Below are 16,084 nucleotides of genomic sequence, written 5' to 3'. Positions count from 1 at the left end.
CGTGGTGAGTTGATGTTAGTCAAGAACGGCTTTAAGGCGACAAACACGCCATTGTCAACTCCTCACTGACTTTGAATAATAGGCAACGAGAAGCTGGATGTTCTTTCTACGATATTACAGAAAGATTTGGCAGTAATGTAGCCACTGTGCATGCATGATTGCTGGCCGTGTTAGTCACGAGAAGGTTGAAAGGGTACAGTACCGCCCGACATTGAAAATAGGTACAACATACTTCATTATTCTTGTCAGAACAATATATTTTTTCTAATAATAACTCAATTTCAATTAATACAGCGAAGCCGGATACCAGTGTGGGAAAGAATGACAATTTATTTATTTAATTGATCACATGTGCACTCCCACAAAAATAAATCCCTACATCCAGTTTGGTGAGATCTGTGAAATGAATGAATGTATGGTCGTCTGCTAACCACAGATAGTGAATGTGAATATATTATCATCTTTGAGACGGTACTTGGGTCACCTTTGGTGGGACCAAAGAGATGAAATTTACCTGAGCTTTGAGCATCTGAAATGTGGCTGACCAATACGGTAGCAAGGTGCTCCCCCACTTCGGCAGAGGTGCGAGAGGACCTGTAGAACGGCCATGTCTCGGCACTCTGCCGCTGGATCTTGTGCTGTTAAGACCTGTCTTAGGTGTGCTCTGTAAAGACAAAAGAGTGGAGACATGGTATGCATGTGGAATACTTAAGAGTAGTTTGAAATAATAATTTCTCTATTTCAGGAACTTTTGTGGGGAGAATTAAATGTCAGGCAGGTAATATTAATGGGATCGTAGTAATCTTCGGAAGTGACCAACGGTCACAATGAAACCACGAGTAGCAATAAGTTGAAATACTTCCGTGTGCTTAAGTTAAGCTGAATTACTAGCGTGTGTACTATAAGTTGAAATATTTAAGAAATGGCGTGTGCAGGACTTGAAATTAGAGACGAGTACTTCCACGTGGTGGGTACTGTGTGAGTCTCAATCTGAGTATGAGACAAAGGATAAAGAGAAGTACTCGTCCATGGTATCAGTTGAGGACTCGCGTGTGTGATGAATATGTTCTTAATATTACTTTGCGTGATATTTTTCCGTGTGACGCTTGATTCAAACTATAATACTCTGAGAGAGAAGCAAGGTGAGTCAGCCGTCTATCCAGCAACGCCACTTGGCTTGCATTGCACAGGAAGACGTGCATATATCTCCAGAGTTCGTAGTAGGAAAGTAGAATTACGAAGTTGGGCAGTGTCGTGTGAAACTGGGATAAATATTAATTGAAGTGGGAAAGCTGAAAGTGATAATGTTGTGACTATTCTCTGTGTTGTATTTCATGTTGTAGTGTGGTGTATGTCATGTAATTTAAGTATGTGTGGTTTGCATGGGAGAGTAGCAAGGTAGTTTCAGAGGTGGTGGGTATGCATGTTCCTTTTGTACCGCTCGGTCTGGAGGAAAGTTTCGTGATGATGGTTGTGAGAGTCAAAGTGTGAGATATAGCAAAAGATGCACCATCCTATCCAGAAAGTGCACTGTAACGTTAAATAATTACGAGACCATAAGATAGAGAATCACCAATGTAAAGCCATGCCCACTGGGCGGAATTTCTCATGTGTTATTGTTGTAGGTTATAGAAATTGTGTGTTTAGGTTATAGAATTTATCGGAATAAATAAGATAGTGAAAAGAAAAAGATTGGTGGCCTTTTCCTTCGAATTGTATGTTGTCATGATATCCAGAATTTATAATGTGTGCGCCACTCATATTCAGTGCGATGGCCACGTGTTGATAAAAGCCATTAAATAAAAAAAAAATGTGGTATTGCCGGTGCGTAGTGAACAGTCAGAATTCTGTAAATTACTGATAGTCAGATGTGCGTTTCCGTTGCGTATTATTCATATAGGAGGATAATTTGTAATTTAATCGGGAGTACGAGAGTTCATGTTACTCGATAAATAAGAATGAATCCACTCGCTTGGCAGACCACTCATCTTGCAGGCCTGACTGCTTGATGCCACAGTATGAGCAAGGTCCGCATCTCGTGGTCGTGCGGTAGCGTTCTCGCTTCCCACGCCCGGGTTCCCGGGTTCGATTCCCGGCGGGGTCAGGGATTTTCTCTGCCTCGTGATGACTGGGTGTTGTGTGATGTCCTTAGGTTAGTTAGGTTTAAGTAGTTCTAAGTTCTAGGGGACTGATGACTATAGATGTTAAGTCCCATAGTGCTCAGAGCCATGAGCAAGGCATGTGGGTGCCTCTCAAGGTACAGTCGCAAGAAGATCGGTTTCAGGGCGGTCTTGTGGGACTACCGAGGGGGAAGACCACTGTGTTCCGCGTATGGCTTTGGCGCACCGTCCTACATCTGCAGCAGTCTGAGCAGGAGTTGACACCACAGCGATACAACGAACCGTTACAATTCAGTTACTCCAAGGACAGCTACGAGCTAGGCGCCCCGTAGCGTGCATTCCGCCGACTCCAATCCGCCGCCATTTGCGACCTCAGTGGTGGAAAGCGACTACTGATTAAGAGGGTGGAGGTCATATTTACTGATGACAACCTATTCTGCTTCAATGCCAGCGATGGCAGTGTGTTAGGTTGGGAGAAGGCCAGTTGAGGACATGCAACCACCCTGGCTGCGTGCTCGACATACTGAACTTACACCTGGAGTTGTGGTTTGGGGTGCGATTTCGTATGACAGCACCAGCACTCTCGTGTTTATCCCACGTACCCTGACTAAAAATTTTAAAAATTTCTGTGTCTGTCTGGTGATTCGACCTCTTTGTGCTGTCACTCATGAACAGCATTCCAGGGGGTGTTTTCCAACGCGATAACGCTCGCCCAGATACTGCTGTGCTCTACAGATAGTCGACATGTTGCCTTGGCCTGCTCGATCATCAGATATATCTTTAATCGAGCACTTATGGGGCATCATCGGACGACAACTCCAGCGTCATCCACAGCCAGCATTAACTGTCCCTGTATTGACTGGCCAAGTGCAACAGGCATGGAGCTCCATCCCACAACTGACATCCGGCACCTGTACGAGGTGCATTCAAGTTCTAAGGCCTCCGATTTTTTTTCTCCGGACTGGAAAGAGACAGAAACATGCGCATTGTTTTAAAATGAGGCCCCGTTCATTGTCAATACGTCCCAGAGATGGCAGCACCGTACGGCAGATGGAATTTTACCGCCAGCGGCGAGAATGAGAACTGTTTTAAATACTTAAAATGGTGACGTTTTCCTTACTTGAACAGCGTGCAATCATTCGTTTTCTGAATTTGCGTGGTGTGAAACCAATTGAAATTCATCGACAGTTGAAGGAGACATGTGGTGATGGAGTTATGGATGTGTCGAAAGTGCGTTAGTGGGTGCGACAGTTTAATGAAGGCAGAACATTGTGTGAGAACAAACCGAAAACCTCGGGCTCGCACAAGCCGGTCTGACGACATGATCGAAAAAGTGGAGAGAATTGTTTTGGGGGATCGCCGAATGACTGTTGGACAGATCGCCTCCAGAGTTGGCATTTCTGTGGGCTCTGTGCACACAATCCTGCATGACGACCTGAAAATACGAAAAGTGTCATCCAGGTGGGTGCCACGAATGCTGACGGACGAACACATGGCTGCCCGTGTGGCATGTTGCCAAGCAATGTTGACGCGCAACGACAGCATGAATGGGACTTTCTTTTCGTCGGTTGTGACAATGAATGAGACGTGGATGCCATTTTTCAATCCAGAAACAAAGCGCCAGTCAGATCAATGGAAGCACACAGATTCACTGCCACCAAAAAAATTTCGGGTAACCGCCAGCGCTGAAAAAATGATGGTGTCCATGTTCTGGGACAGCGAGGGCGTAATCCTTACACATTGCGTTCCAAAGGGCACTACGGTAACAGGTGCATCCTACGAAAATGTTTTGAAGAACAAATTCCTTCCTGCACTACAAGAAAAACGTCCGGGAAGGGCTGCGCGTATGCTGTTTCACCAAGACAGTGCACCCGCACATCGAGCTAACGTTACGCAACAGTTTCTTCGTGATAACAACTTTGAAGTGATTCCTCATGCTCCCTACTCACCTGACCTGGCTCCTAGTGACTTTTGGCTTTTTCCAACAATGAAAGACACTCTCCGTGGCCGCACATTCACCAGCCGTGCTGCTATTGCCTCAGCGATTTTCCAGTCGTCAAAACAGACTCCTAAAGAAGCGTTCGCCGCTGCCATGGAATCATGGCGTCAGCGTTGTGAAAAATGTGTACGTCTGCAGGGCGATTACGTAGAGAAGTAACGCCAGTTTCATCGATTTCGGGTGAGTAGTTAATTAGAAAAAAAATCGGAGGCCTTAGAAATTGAATGCACCTCGTAGAACACAAAGCGTGCACGTTTGCATGCCTGCATTCAACATTCTGGTGGTTAAATGGTTCAAATAGCTCTAAGCACTATGGGACTTAACTTCTGAGGTGATCAGTCCACTAGAACTTAGAACTACTTAAACCTAACTAAGGACATCACACACATCCATGCCCGAGACAGGATTCGAACCTGCGACCGCAGCAGTCGCGGGGTTCCAGACAGAGGCACCTAGAACCGCTGGCCACACCAGCGGTTACACCGGTTATTAATGTACCAGCATTTCACATTTTCATTGGCTTATCTCGCGCTTACATTAACCTGTGATGATGCTATGTTAATCTCTTAAATATGTTGCCCAGGCAAATGTATTGCAAAATTTCATTACTCTACATTAATTATATTTTGGTCTTGCGATTTTTGTTCCGTTAGTGTACCTGTAACCTAGACTACATTTTACGTTTTTTAGGAATTAATCTTTGACCGTGTATTATGTTATGTAATGGTTCTGCGATGCTGTTGTAATTTAATTTTCCAAAGGTTATATCTTTATGACGGGACATGCTCTTTACTTTTGTACCGGAGTGCTTGACGAAGTAACAGCGAGCCCTAAACAATTGCAAACACTGAAATATAAATGAACAAGATAAAAACAACGTGTATCTGCGGCGTTACGCTTTCCGAAACACTTCATCAGCTACGGACCGGTAAACACGACTACATTCGAAAATAGTGGTTCAAATGGCTCTGAGCACTATGGGACTCAACTGCTGTGGTTATAAGTCCCCTAGAACTTAGAACTACTTAAACCTAACTAACCTAAGGACATCACACACATCCATGCCCGAGGCAGGATTCGAACCTGCGGTTCCAGACTGAAGCGCCTTTAACCGCTCGGCCACTCCGGCCGGCTCGAAAATAGTGGAAAAGATCATTAATTATTACTATTGTTATTATTATTATTATTATTACTGTTTATGTTGTTGTTGACACTATTTAATTTTTCTTTTTTGACCGTCACCTAAAATGTAGAAAAACTATTGGTAATCCAAGCGTCGCTCTATGCTTCACTTGTAGATTGAGAGGTTTCAGCGATCGTGGGCGTCACTTCATACGGTGGAGATCCATTGAGAAAAGACATACTTTTCCACCTAGCGTCGCGTTACACTTTCTACCTTTTACTTGTATTTCTTTGTACATAGTCTAACTGTATTTTTTGTCACCTGAACAGCTGATCATTTTAGCCTTTTCTTTCTAGGTGTTTCCCTGTCGGCCTTGCCTTCGTTCTGCATGCCAGGTGAGTTTTAAGCCTTCACACGTTTTCGCTATCTCTGTTGCTCGGAGATATAGGAATAGTTTGGCTGGCTCTTCTCAACCTCACTACTCCCTCACAATTTTTTTTCCACATTACAGCTAGCACAGATCTTCTATCATTGCGTTACTTTTCACTGCAAATGCACTGTAAGACAAAAAAGACGCACCACGAAGGAATTATCCGAATGCGACAGACATCGGTAGATGTGATGTACATTTACAGACGAAAAAATGATGACTGTTTCAGAAAAATTGGAGATTTATTAAAGAGAAAGAGCTTCACAAATTGAGCAGGTCAGCATTGGTCCATCTCTGGACCTTATGCAGGTGGTTACTCGGCGTTGATTGACAGATTTTTTGCGTGTCCTCCTGAGGGATCGTGCCGAGATTCTGTCCAATTGGCGAGTTAGCTCGACAAAAGCCCAAGCTTGTTGGATGCCCCTGCCCATAATGCTCCAAATATTCTCAATCGGGGAGAGACCTGCTGACATTCCTGGCCAAGGGCATTATCCTGCTGAAATGTAAGCCCAGGATGGCTTGCTGTGCTGTGAGCGTACCACGGATGACAACGAAAGGGTCCTGCTATGAAAAGAAATTGCACCACAGACCGTCACTCCTGGTTCTCGGGCCTTATGGGAGACGACAGACAGGTTGGTTTCCGACCGCTGTCTGGTGCATCTCTGGACACTTCTCCCCTGGTCATTGGGGCTCGATTCGATGCAGAAGTCGTCACTGAAGACACTTCTACTCCGGTCAAAGAGATTCCAAGCCGGAGACATGTGTAGAGACACCTTGGACTGGGCGGGATACCAGCCTGACTGTCGCCCGCCGTACGGCCTGACAATAAGGAGCGATGGTCTGGGGTGACATCTCTTTTCACAGCAGGACCCCTTTTATTGTCATCCGCGGCACCTTTATGGCACAGCAGTACGTCGACGACACTGTGCGCTCCGTTTTGTTTCCCTTCGTGGAAAGCCGTCGTGGGCTTACGTTTCAGCAACGTTCGCGCCGAATATTTCTCATACTCGTCTTTGCCGAACCCTACCTTGGCCGACAAGGTCGCTGGATCCCTCTCCAGATGAGAACGTTTGGGACAATTTCGGCAGGGCCCTCCAACCATCTCGGGATTTTAACGATCTAAGGCGCCATTTGGACAGATTTTTTTTTAATTCCACAAAAACAGTAACAAAAATGGCAAGCTTACAATAAAATGACATAAATAAGGTGACAGATAATTGCAGTCATATATTACAGCATTCAAAGAATGAGGAATGATATTCAGTCTTTAGCAGTAGCACAGATTTAGCACCTTCACTGGCACCTTCAACTGGTGGCAGCTGAGCGTGCACATTTTCTTCTTCTGCAGCCTGAGGTTCCTCATCACCATTTCCCAGACCCACATTAATCATCCAGTAAATCCTTGATGTGTGTTCCTTCCAGGGTAAATTACGTGGACAGAACGGAAGTCCCGAACAGCGACATCACAAAATCCTTCACTGCCTTGTTATTTTTGTCAGTTCCAGCCTTCTAAACGCATCCTTAGGGAGTTCAAGATCTTCCTTTATAACAGACCCCAGATGTTTGCCGTCATATTCTTGTATTCTGCTGTACTATTGATTTATTTTTCATGTGTGACTTGCAGCTGAGGTTACGGTCGGGAAAGTGACACAACCCATCCCCTCTCCACGAGGAATCCAGTCCCTAATCTATACCCATTCTGTTGAAGACAGCCGGCCGCGGTGGTCTAGCGGTTCTAGGCGCTCAGTCCGGAACCGCGCGACTGCTACGGTCGCAGGTTCGAATCCTGCCTGGGGCATGGATGTGTCTGATGTCCTTAGGTTAGTTAGGTTTAATTAGTTCTTAGTTCTAGGGGACTGATGACCACAGATGTTTAGTCCCATAGTGTTCAGAGCCATTTGTTGAAGACAATTCGGAGCATGTTACCATATTTCTTATTGTGATTCCAATACTTAAGTGTTTTGTCGAATTCATTTTCCATATACATCTGGTATTCAATATGTTGATCGCTCCCAATATTGTTAAAAATGTAACTTGTATATTAGCCCATTAACCAAATCATTGCGTTATTTTTTGCATGAGGGTAGTAACTTTTTTCTGGTCTGAAGAAAATGTTAGTCGGTACATTGTTTGCTGAAGTTCTTGTTATTTGAGCAATTTTCTCCCTGGTCCACCTCCAGCTGATAATCCGATCTCCACATGTGTAACGATGAGGCACACTATCAACGAGGTTGCATTTGCTGTACAGGTTAGTGTCACTTAAACCGAAGGCAAAGAGACGCTCTTTAGTGCTGATGATGTTATTGACTAACTTGTACCACGCTGTTCTCACGTCAGACGAAAGAACATCACTACTGATGTTTTTCCAGGCCACATTCCATGCTATTCCAGCATATTTAGTTTCTATGTTATTTTTCCTTTCATGTTTCCTTCTTTCGGTTAAAATTGCCTTTGCTGTAACTTTTTTGGAGTTTAAAAGGTTGTTGTTGAGATAGCTTAGTTCAAGATAATACCCCCTAATACGTTTTAGTTTAAACTAATGTTTGTGTATTTATCTGTGGCGCTACACTTTCTGGCCTGACAATGTCGTGTAGTTTTGCTGTAATGCACCCTGGATCGTTACACATTATGCTCCATGTTCGTTTGACTTACAGTGCAGTTTGGCACAATACCCCTCAGGAAGACGTCCAATAACTCTATCAATCAATGCCGAGCCGAATCACTGCATGAATAAGGGCGGATCAACGCGTTATTGACTTGCTGAATTTGTGAAGCTCGTTCTCTTTAATAAATCATCCAATTTTTCTGAAATTGTAATCATTTGTTTGTCTATAGATGTACATTACATCAACCGATTTCTGTTCCATTTGGATAATACCTTCTGTTGTGGACTGGCAAGACAGCCAATCCACTAGGACGGGAGGCCGAAGGGCACGCGTTTAAGCTCACGCAGGATGGCGTGAGGTCTGGAACAGGACTAGGTCTGTATAGTAGCAAAAATAGTACGTAGTTTCTGGAATACTTAACTTTAATCCACAATTGGTGAACATCGGTCTGACGGTACATGCATCACAGGATAAATAGCAAATGATAATGGCGCCTTGCTAGGTCGTAGCAAATGACGTAGCTGAAGGCTATGCTAACTATCGTCTCGGCAAATGAGAGCGTAACTTGTCAGTGAACCATCGCTAGCAAAGTCGGCTGTACAACTGGGGCGAGTGCTAGGAAGTCTCTCTAGACCTGCCGTGTGGCGGCGCTCGGTCTGCGATCACTGATAGTGGCGACACGCGGGTCCGCCGTATACTACCGGACCGCGGCCGATTTAAAGGCTACCACCTAGCAAGTGTGGTGTCTGGCGGTGACACCACACCTTCGTGGTGCATAGCTTTTTTGTCTTAAAGTATATATGACCACTTTTCTATGTTTTACATTTTCCTGTGACACCGAACACAGATTAACAAGAGGAAATTAGAAAACTAGCATTCTCTTTTAGTGATTAAATACGAGTACTGGCACTCATAAACGCATGGTCGCAAGGAAATACCTGTGATTTCTACTTGCCATTGTTAATATTTTTCAGTGTGCAAGTTAAATTGACCACCAATAAGTATTAGAATTCGCGTTCGCAGAATGATGGCAATATTTCTATGAACAGTGTATTGTCTGAGACGACGTTCCAGCTTTTCCCAGCTACATGGGAGAGTAGTGGTTCACATTCCGGTCCATTTATTCTAATTTAGGTTTTCAGAGATCTCTCCTAAATTGCCTAAGGTAACCGACTCGATGTTTCCCTTCAGTTGAACGTGGTCGGTTGCGTTCCCTATACTTCGCCGGCCGAAGTGGCCGTGCGGTTAAAGGCGCTGCATTCTGGAACCGCAAGACCGCTACGGTCGCAGGTGCGAATCCTGCCTCGGGCATGGATGTTTGTGATGTCCTTAGGTTAGTTAGGTTTAACTAGTTCTAAGTTCTAGGGGACTAATGACCTCAGCAGTTGTGTCCCATAGTGCTCAGAGCCATTTGAACCATTTGAACCCTATAATTCCCCAATGCGGCAGCATCGCCGATCACGTTGTCGACGAAGCATCTACATTACTAAACGGCTAAAAGCTTCCAGCAGAGGTTGCAGATGGCTTATCTAACGGCTTCCAGTTTGATTTTCATTATTTCAGGTATTTCATATAATTTTCCATCGGTTTTAAAAATTAAAATTGTTTTAATATACTTTTAAAAATATAGTTTTACGTTAAAGGTTTAACACAATAAGTCAAGTATTAAAGTTAGAAACTGTGTACGCGCGTAACTCATAGCGCGCAAATTACGCAGACTGTATTCATCCAGTATTTGAAAATGAGTGCAGTTAGCGACTTCTAAGAAACTTTACAGAAAATTTGAAACCGCTTCGAAAATTTTTCTCCCTGATACCCCTCACAAAATAACAGAAGGAAAAAATGTCTAACGCTTTGCACATTTTCGCTGTTCATGCAGTAATACACTACTGGCCATTAAAAATGCTACACCACGAAGATGGTGTAGCATAGTATTTTTACTTATTACTTCCTTACTGCTGAATCTATTCGCAACACATTTTTCACATAGTATCCAAACATAGCATTGAATGTACCTGCCAAATTATACCACTATACGATAGATAGTTCATGAGATATCACATCGTAAACGTGAATAACTACCTTTCCTAAAAAGGTGCCCAAATTACGGTATATGGATGAATAAAAATAAATGAATAAAATCAACATAATTTGGGTTTCGCGTCTTCCACCATGACCTGCATAACCTCCAGTATACATCAACTCATCTGTAAGGAGCAGGGGGGGGGGGGGGGGGGGTTACAGGTTAAACAACAATTTCCTTCTGTCATTCAAGACGGGAGTGTTTTATTACACATTTTCTGGAATTTAATGATTTCGCCTTTTGCGGACCGTAATGCGACAACAGTAGAATATGTTTTTGACCGAAAGAAGATGTAAAAAGAAAAGTTAAAGACAGCTGAAATAATTAAATTTTTTATTTGTTGAATGGAATGTCATATCTATACATATGCGAGAACAGTAGAATATGTTTTTGAGCGAAAAAAGATGTAAAAAGAAAAGTTAAAGACAGCTGAAATAATTAAGTTTTTCATTTGTTGAATGGAATGTCATATCTCTACTTATAAAAGACAATTTCCTGACTGGCTGATCGTCTGGCTGGCTCACTTACTCACCATCGCCCAGCCCAAGCCGCTAAGGATAGAAACCTAAAATTTGGAAACGGTATGGATGTGATACTGTACGTGTCGTTTAAGAGAAGAGTTTTCGAAATTCCAACCCTAAAGGCGTGAAACACGGGATGGAGTTTTTTTTTTAATTGTCACTATTAAGGCAGTTTTGAAGCTAGACCTACGATAATTGGTATTTGGTTTCTTGGTCAGTAGCAAAAAAATACTTGTCTCGGCATTTTTGAAAACTTAATCCTGTGGGGGTGAAATAGTGTGTGAAAGTAGTTTTTGAAAATATAGCATTATGAAAGAACTACTAAAGCATTTTTAAAGTTACAGCTATGAATATTGGTATTTGGTTAGTGGTTACAAATAAAAACCTACGTGTTTCAGTGTTTTTGGGAACTGAACCGCTCAACGGGATGAAATAGGGGATGAGATTTTTTATGAAAATATTTTATTACGAATGCATTTTAAAGCTAAATCTCTGAAAATTTAAATTTTGCTTCTCAGTTAGAATTTTAAAAAAATGGTTCAAATGGCTCTGAGCACTATGGGACTTAACATCTGTGGTCATCAGTCCCCTAGAACTTAGAACTACTTAAACCTAACCAACCTAAGGACATAACACACATCCATGCCCGAGGCAGGATACGAACCTGCGACCGTAACAGTCGCGCGGTTCCGGGCTGCGCGCCTAGAACCGCTAGACCACCGCGGCCGGCAGTTTAAAAAAAAAAAAAATATGTTTCACTGTTTGTGTAAATTGAACCCCTGTGGGTGTGAAGTGGGGGATGAAAGTTTTTATGGAAATATTTCAATGTGCAAGTATTTTTGAAGCTAAATCTATGAAAATTTGTATTTGATTTGGTTTCTCTGTTAGAAATAAAACATACACATTTCACTGTTTTCGCAGGTTAATGCCCTAAGGGGGTGAAACAGGGGTGAAACGTTTTATGAAAATATTTCATTGCGAAATCATTTTTACAGCTAAATCTTCGGAAACTGATGTTTGGCTTCTCGGTTAGAAATGAAAAAATACGTGTATCACTGTTTTTGGAAACTCAATCCCTAAGGAAGTAAAATAGTTTCAAACTGATTTACTGACTCATGACCGCCCAGCCTAAATCGCTAACGGTAGAAACTTAAAGTTTGGAGGTGTGTGGATCTTATACTGTGGGCATCGTTTAAGAAGCGATTGTGCGAAATTTCACTCCTAAGAAGGTGAAATAGTGGATGAAAGGCATTTTGTAAGTATTTCGCTACTAAGGGAACTATGAAGCTAGAACTACGAAGACTGGTATTTGGTTTCTCAGTCAGAAAAAAATACGTGTTTCAGCAGTTTTGGAAGTTCAACCACTAACGGAGCAAAATAGTGGGTGAAAGTTTTTTTGAAAATAAATAATTACTAAAGAACTACTAGAACATATTAAGGCAACGTCTGTGACAATTGGTATTTGATTTCTTGGTTAGAAATAAAAAAAAAATCTTATTTCAGTGTTTCTGGAAATTCAACCCCTGGCAGTAGGGAATGAACATTTTTAAGAAAGTATTTCGTTACATTATAGAAAATTTTAAAGCTAGATTTACGAAACTTTTATTTGACTTCTTGGTTAGATATAAAAAAATACTTGTTAGGCGACGAGAGCTGCTGTGGAAATACCTCTACAAAAACAGAAAAGGCATGATTAACAAAAAGAATCGCTTTTTGGTCACAAGTACATTCAGAAAAGGCCATGCTTATGAGGCCTTAATTACCGTTAAAAGCTTAGAAGGTGTTGTAATTTGTGAACAAACATAAAAATTCGATTAAATAAAAAGAAAAAAGTCTTTGCAAGCCATACAGTCACCGTTAGCGAAGCAGCGCGGGTGCTAAGCTTGTTTAGAATTACGGCAGTGGATTTTACGATCTGCTTCAACAGGATAACGTGAAATTCAGAACTGAATGAGAAGTCAGACATGGAGGTCCAGCAGACCTAAAGGAAGTTTTCAGATGCTTAAATTGAGAAAAAAGTCAGTAACAATACCTGTTGCTGGAACACACTTCAACAACTTTTGTTTAGAGGATTACATTATACTGTTGTCCCTAGTGCAGATAAATACAAAGTATTGGAAGAACTATGAGAATCTGAAATCAGGTCGAAAATTAATTATAATAAGATTAAAATAATATGTAGGATGATTCCGTGATGATGATACTAACTTTCAAGGGTGGTGGAGAAGGGTAAATGTATTAATGTAAGGTAAGAGACCCTAGTCCGGTACGCGAGACGAAAGTCGTAAACGAGAATCATTCTGATACCTGTGAGACTGGACGTCTCTTACACTGACTTAGTAAATGTCATGGGATGGGCACCTAATATCGCACGGGACCTCCTCTGGCCCCGCGGACTGCATTGAGACGCCGTGGCAGTGAGTATACAAGCCCGTGGTACGCCCCAGGAAGCAGCTGACACCAAACCGTTTGCAGAGCGACAGCCAGTTCTGATCTGTTCGTGGGTGCAGGATTCATGGCACAGAGTCTTGCGTTCCATGACATCCCATATACGTTCGTTGGGGTTCCAATTTGGGCTCCGGGATGGCCATCTCAGTCTTTGGACCTCCCCACCATTCACGGGCGACATGGGAGCAATGTGGCGGCGTGTTATCATCTTGAAAAACCACAGTGTTCGCTGGTCCCCCAGCAGCTCAGCATAACGCAGACCATTCGAAGTCCCCTCTAGAACAACTATGGGCCCATTCCATGCCAGGAAAATGCACCCCAAACCACAACAGAGACACAACCGCCTTGGACCGCATCTTCTTGGCAGTCGGGATTCATCGGCATGGTACACTTGAAATCGGGATTCGTCAGACCATATCAGGTTACGCCATTGTTTCATTGTCCATCCTTGGTGATGCGCGACAAATGCAAGCCGTTGTGCTCAGTGACTTTAGGTTAACATTGGCACTCGTGTGCTGCACCGGCTTCCATACTCCTACGAATTGTCCATTGGGAGACGTGACTGGTATGTCATGTGTTGAATTGGATCATGATCCATAGAATGCCAGTTTTCTTTCTCCTGATAACAGTGTCCTCTTGAGGAGTCCCCGCCCGGAGCTCAGAATGCGGGACTGTCTTACCCAAGAGGACGCTATCATCATTTAACGATAAAGTAAAGTTGCATGCCCTCGGGAAAAAATACGGCTGTAGTTTACCCTTGCTTTCAGTCTGTTGCACTACTGTCATTCTGTCACTACTGACTCCGTCTCAGACGTCGCCGGTCACGGTCATCGAAGGTGGCTGGACGGCCAGCAGTTCATCTGTTGTGGACTGTGATACCCTCATTCAACCATTCACGATACACCCTGGGCACGATGGAACGTCTGAAACAGAATTCCTGCACCACTGCCGAAATTGAAATTCTCATTCGTCGGATACCGACAACGATACCCCATTCGAACGGCCTCAGTTCACGATGACGTTACATGTTACACAAATCACTTGGACAACCGCTTCTTACAAGGGAACATCCCCATCGCACCCCCCTCAGATTTAGTTATAAGTTGGCACAGTGGACAGGCCTTGAAAAACAAAACACAGATCAATCGAGAAAACAAAAAAAAAAAAATAGCTCTGAGCACTATGGGACTTAACATCTATGGTCATCAGTCCCCTAGAACGTAGAACTACTTAAACCTAACTAACCTAAGGACAGCACACAACATCCAGCCATCACGAGGCAGAGAAAATCCCTGACCCCGCCGGGAATCGAACCCGGGAACCCGGGCGTGGGAAGCGAGAACGCTACCGCACGACCACGAGATGCGGGCTCGAGAAAACAGGAAGAAGTTGTGTGGAACTATGAAAAAAAAAAGCAAAATATACAAACTGAGTAGTCCACGCACAGGACATGCAACATCAAGGCTAATGTGTGCTCAGGAGCGCCGTGGTCCCGTGGTTAGCGTGAGCAGCTGCCGCACGAGAGGTCCTTGGTTCAAAGTCTTCCCTCAAGTGAAAATTTTAATTTTTTATTTTCAGACAATTATTATCTGTCCGTCCGATGCGATCACTTTTTTTTTTGGGAGTGGTTATCACATTTATAAGAGAACCTAAATCGGGCAAGGTAGAAGAATCTTTTTACCCATTCGCCAAGTGTACAAGTTAGGTGGGTCGACAACATATTCATGTCATGTGACGCACATGCCGTCACCAGTGTCGAATAGAATACATCAGACCTGTTTTCCTGTGGAGGAATCGTTTCACCTATGACCTTGCAATCAAATGTATTCGGTTACCATTGGAGAGGCACGTCCTTTCGTCTACTAATCGCACGGTTTTGCGGTGCGGTCGCAAAACACAGACACTAAAGTTGTTACAGTGAACAGAGACGACAATGAACGAACGGACAGATCATAATTTTGTGAAAATAAAAAAAGTAAAATTTTCACTAGAGGGAAGACTTGAATCAACGACCTCTCAGTCCGCAGCTGCTCACGCTAACCACGGGTCCACGGCGCTCCTGAGCTCACATTAGCCTTGATGTTGCATGTCTTGCACATGGACTACTCAGTTTGTATATTTTGCTTATTTTTTTCATAGTTCCACACAACTTCTTGCTGTTTTCTCGATTGATCTGTGTTCAGTTTTTCAAGATCTATCCACTGTGCCAACTTATAACTAAATCTGAGGGGGGTGCGATGGGGAGGTTCCCTTGTTAGAGGGTCTCCTATACAACTGCAGCTGGCACAGGGGGTGTTTGAGGCGCGTACGACACAGCTGAGGCATCTGTCCCCCACTATCCCATGACATTTGTAAGTCAGTGTACTACAATCTCTTTGCTTTCCATATTTTGGGAAGAGATGGTATGGACCAAAACAAGAAAAAATTGTGTAGTAAACAAGGGCTCCAAAATATAAACCTTAAGAGTTACGAGTACTTCTTCGGTAGAACAGATGTGTTTCACAGTAAAAGATGAACTAATGCAGATAGCTCTTAAGGGCACTTTATAGCCCATGTTTACTAGAAATATCTTTATTGTTTTGGTCCATTTTGCGTCCTCCCAAAATAGCAAATAACATGCAGTAGAAGACGCCCACTGTCAGAGGCATCAGAACTATTTATGTGTATAACTCTCGAATCGGTCGTTTCCGGACAAGGGTCCCTTCCCTCAAATTGGCACATTTATCCTTCTCCATCATGCCTGAAAGTTGGCAG

The 16,084-nt window shown here is 43.2% G+C and overlaps 1 protein-coding gene across 1 annotated transcript in view; it reads left to right on the top strand.

The window, feature by feature from the left end:
- Positions 1-16,084, top strand: part of LOC126456805 (PRL-1 phosphatase) — a 607,421-nt gene that overhangs the window by 394,673 nt on the left and 196,664 nt on the right. The window contains exon 2 of the mRNA XM_050092596.1: positions 5,599-5,637. The gene's annotated coding sequence lies outside the window, so the exon portion shown is untranslated. The remainder of the gene's footprint in view (positions 1-5,598; positions 5,638-16,084) is intronic.

This window comes from Schistocerca serialis, chromosome 2 (genome assembly GCF_023864345.2).
Source record: "Schistocerca serialis cubense isolate TAMUIC-IGC-003099 chromosome 2, iqSchSeri2.2, whole genome shotgun sequence".
Taxonomy (NCBI): domain Eukaryota; kingdom Metazoa; phylum Arthropoda; class Insecta; order Orthoptera; family Acrididae; genus Schistocerca; species Schistocerca serialis.
The sequence above is the reverse complement of the archived record's forward strand: the minus strand, read 5'-3'. Positions and strand labels throughout refer to the sequence as shown.